The sequence below is a fragment of the Homarus americanus genome, unplaced genomic scaffold (genome assembly GCF_018991925.1).
Source record: "Homarus americanus isolate GMGI-L3 unplaced genomic scaffold, GMGI_Hamer_2.0 scaffold34331, whole genome shotgun sequence".
NCBI lineage: Eukaryota > Metazoa > Arthropoda > Malacostraca > Decapoda > Nephropidae > Homarus > Homarus americanus.
This window is the reverse complement of record NW_024712370.1, coordinates 993-5,519: the sequence shown is the minus strand read 5'-3', so window position 1 is coordinate 5,519 and position 4,527 is coordinate 993. Positions and strand designations below refer to the sequence as shown.

Genomic DNA, 4,527 nt, shown 5'->3' with positions numbered 1-4,527 from the left:
ACTCCTGAACCAAATGAAGAGCGAGATGAAGCTGAGGAGACATGGATACTGGAGCCGTTTCTGGGCACAGTGTATGAGATCCAGCGGAACCCGGACTGGGCAAGATTTGAAGAAGTACTGATTGAGATCGAGGTAGCAATCCAAGCGGCAAACAGGATAAACATCTCTCAAGGACAGAACACGACCAGGAAAATCACCGATGTCAATGATTGCAAACAGATCCAGAGGCTGTACAAATACAACCGTCGCCGAGCAATACGGCTAATTGTCGAAGGGAACGGCGCAAGATGTGAAATAAGCAAGGAGAGAATAGAGGAACACTTCCAACACATGATGGTCGAAAAGGAATGTGACCTAAATACCGTGGAGCACATTCCCGAACCGCCAGACGACAGACCAGAGATGGAAATGCAGCCTTTCACAGAGAAGGAAGTATTTGCAAAACTAGCAGCAGCAGAGAATTCGTCACCAGGTGAAGACAGAATATCAAATGATAACTGGAGAAAGGCTGACCCAAGCTGCCGAGTTATGGCAGCCATATTCAACGTGTGTCTAAAAGCCCAGAGAATACCAGACTCCTGGAAACGATACAGAACAATACTTGTCCCGAAAAAAGGTGGTAACCCAGAAGACGTTTCAAATTGGAGGCCTCTAACACTAAGCAGCACAATATACAAGGTGTACACGGGATGCCTCACAGCACGCCTCAGAAAGTGGCTCGTTGGCAACGAGGTACTGTGCGCTGCACAGAAAGGATTCATGGCAAGTGATGGGGTGATAGAACACAACTACATACTTCAACATCACATGGACGATGCACGACGGAACAATGGCGATACCTGCATAGCAGCACTTGACTTGACCAATGCATTTGGCTCAGTGTCACTGGACCTCATTAAAAGAGCGCTCAACCGTATAGGGGTGGGACGGGATTTTGAAGCAGTAGCAGGAGACATCATCAGTGGCAAGACGACAAGAATCCTAACAAAGGAAGTAAAAACAGAAGAGATACCAGTGCAATGCGGTGTGCAACAGGGGTGCCCAATTAGTGGTCTCCTGTTCAATATAGCGGTCGAACCACGGTTGCGGAAAATCGCGGCCGAAGAATGATACTGAGCCAACAACACAAGCACCCATGCTTAGCATATCAGACGATATAACCATAATTACAAAACAGCAAGATAATCTATAGGAACTCCTCTACATAGCACCAGAACAATGCAGTAGGATGGGACTCGACATAAATCCTAGTAAATGCTCATCATTGCACCTGTCTGGACGAACACCTCGAGGAATGCGCCAGACACAGTTCTATGTTGGAGAAACGCCCATTCAATGGAAGAGCGATGGCGAGGCAACGCTATTCTTGGGACGACCAGTTGGGTTCCATCTTCTGCCAAACATCCAAACAGTAGAGGAACTAATGCATCTCGGGACCAAAATACTGACAAGCAAGCTAGGACCGTGGCAGAGATTCGATGCAGTCAAGACATTCATGTACCCGGCAGGAGTGCATGCAATGAGGACTTGGCAACTGAGGAAAACAGACTGGGCACACCTGGACAGCGAAATGAAGACAATGCTTAAGAACACGCTATATCTACCGTCAAGAGCGTCGAATGAGGACCTGTACGGAAGCAGTAAAGCTGGAGCTTGTGGTGTCCCACTCGCGGCAGAAGGCTCTGATATTTTCCTGGTGGATACCGCATTTAAATTACTCACTTCACCGGATCCTGACGTAAGGGAAATAGCCAGAGCCGAATGCCAGCGAGTGGCAACAATGAGAAGTCGACAGGAGCCAAGCATGACGGTTGCATGGTTTTCACTTAACACAGGGCGAGATACAAACGCGAGGAGGAGACCGCCAAACCATCTGGTCTAGAGCCAGAGGTGCCTCAGGCAGAAAAGTGGGTTTCGTGGATAGCAGAGGAAAGAGACAACATTAAGATAAAATGCAAGGAATCCATCATTGAAGAAAAAGATAGGAGGAAGGTAGCCAAAACAATTAGGAACCAACGACGAGAGAACAGAGATGAAGCTCTGCAGAATAAGCCTGACCAAGGGAAAGTGATGAAGCTCGTAGCACAGGAGAAAGCATCATCAGCATTTGTTCGAAATGGAACGTATACAACCTTCGCAAACTGGCGTTTCATAAACCGAGCAATAGAGAAGAAACGCTCCCACATGTAGTAAACCACTGCATGATACACGCTCGAGCCATGCAAAAGCGACATAATGCCCTGGTGGATAGAGTACGAAAAGCCGCAGAAGGTCGACATTGGAAGATCATGTCGTTAAATGAACGAGTACCAGGAGCAGCAGACAATGAACGTCCAGACCTGGTGATTGAAAAGAACTGAGAAGTGATCCTGATCGACGTCACCTGCCCATCGAGAATGGAGAAGAGGCATTTAAAGAAGCAAGGCTGAGGAAAGAAGAAAAGTATGCAGAACTGGCAGCAGAGATGAGAAGACAATACCAGCAGGTGAAGGTGGCTGCATTCATAGTGGGACCCCTGGGAGCATACGACCCGGAGAACGAGAAGCTGATGAAGAGACTGGCATCAAAGGGATACCTGCGCCTCTTCAGGAAACTGTGTGTAAGTGATGCCATTCGCTGGTCGAGAATGATTTATATAGAACATAACTCAGGGGCTAGACAGTATGTAGGGTGAAATAAACCCAAAGTCAAGATAGAAGAAAGAATAGGTTCTAGTTAGTGGAATAGGAACACTATGTATAAAATGTAATAGATAGTCAGCCAATTGTCACAAATTACTGGAATACCCAAACTATTGTAAATAAAAAACAATGTATCATTCTTTTAAATAAAATCTGTTCTTATCAGCTTAATATCTGATACGATCCCCATGTGGGATCTTCGATATTAAACTGATTTTTGGATCATGGCGAAGTGCTAGGGGCTTGCTCCACCTTTGCCGCGGATCGGCCCGGTATTGCAGTATCTCCGGGATCGGTCCACTCCCCTTGGGGAGAATTTAAAGCAAATATATTACATTTTATCTAAAGATGGCCATGGGCATATAATGTCTTATAATCGCTGTATATATGTCACGGTCAGACACAGGTGCGACTTCTTTCTGGGTTGCAAAAAAGCAGGATGTAATTGTCCGTTTATTCGGTCCTTGGTAGGTTACAATATGCGGAGTTACACATGCATGAGTATGATGTGACAAACATGGATAAGAGGTGTGTTAGGACCTGGCAAGGATAACGTTGGATATAACATTAGGATAAGTTCAGGCTCATTTCACAACATGAGTACAGTTAATATTTTGAAGTTCTCTATTGTGTCATGAGGACATAACACTCCTTTTTTCTGTCTCAATCAAAGTTTTTAATCTCAAAAAAATGTCTCGATATTATACTGAAAAAAATTTAGATTAACACGTTTTCCTAACAGACTATTAAAAACTTCTTTCAGTATTATGAGTTACTAGGCATCAATTGGAGAGTTTGAAAATCTTTTCATTCACACAAAATTGTCAAAATACAAATCATGTAAAAGTAGCGTAGAAAAAATTCTTCGCTGACGCTTAAGTATAAATCAAGTACTATTTATTAACAGAGACCTTGTTAAGCGGTGCAAATACGCCGCTGCACCTTACTTTATATTTCGTTTAGAGTCCCTTATGATATGTATAAGGGGGATAGCGCGAACGCAGTCCCCCGCTAACAAAAATTGCACACCCGAGTTAACCACATTTGGGTTAATCGCAAGGGTCAGCATCACCGGAGTGCAATGGTGAGCCTCGCCCTGGGAAAACCGCCTTCGTGATCACGGTATCTCCTGTGCCAGGTAAGTATGCACGAACATGATCATCCTGAACCCTAACCTTACTTGACTGACCATCATTGCGCTGAACCTTCTTTTTTATGTTATTTTCCTCATTTTACAAACAAATAAAATGATTACTCTTTCTATAATTCGTAGTATGCTAAAATAAAAATTTCCAAATTAAAAATAAGAGCATGTGATAGAAATAAACAAGTTTGGCTTTATAAACTTTATTCATTTACAAACATACTTGGCTAGAAAATGTTAACTATTGATATTTATTTTCGCGTTTTTCTTGTGTCTAAATCAAGATGATTTCAAATTAGATCCAAAATAAAGTAATTAATAGTATCTCAACCACCATCTTTAGATTGATTTGCCAGGATAAGTTTGTTAAAGTATAGAGGTAAGCCAAGTTTTCTTCTATCTCAAATTGACCTTAAGTTTCTCCCTCTCACGATTAAGTCGTTTGGGGTATTACTTATAATATCAATTATGAGGAACTTGCTATCTAGTGAGGGCTATCCCTCCTAATATAAAACTGAACATTGTGGAACTACTTTCTTTGGCATAGTAACAAGATCAATATAGCCCAGTATCATTTTATTGGGAAATTGACTAATAACCAAACTAGAAATTGATACAATTCCAAATTTTCTTCAATTATATGCAAGAAATGTCTGTACTTATGTAATCATTTTACAAATACTTCAGGAACTACTTTTCTGG

At 42.5% G+C, this 4,527-nt stretch overlaps 1 non-coding gene and 1 pseudogene across 1 annotated transcript; one reads left to right on the top strand and one right to left on the bottom strand.

Moving 5' to 3' along the window:
- The first annotated feature begins 2,814 nt into the window (after positions 1 to 2,814).
- LOC121860257 lies at positions 2,815 to 2,987 on the top strand (annotated as a pseudogene).
- Positions 2,988 to 3,664: 677 nt separating this feature from the next.
- On the bottom strand, positions 3,665 to 3,827 carry LOC121860250. Its single transcript, XR_006087845.1, has one exon. It is a non-coding gene; the product is annotated as a U1 spliceosomal RNA (small nuclear RNA).
- Positions 3,828 to 4,527: the final 700 nt, after the last annotated feature.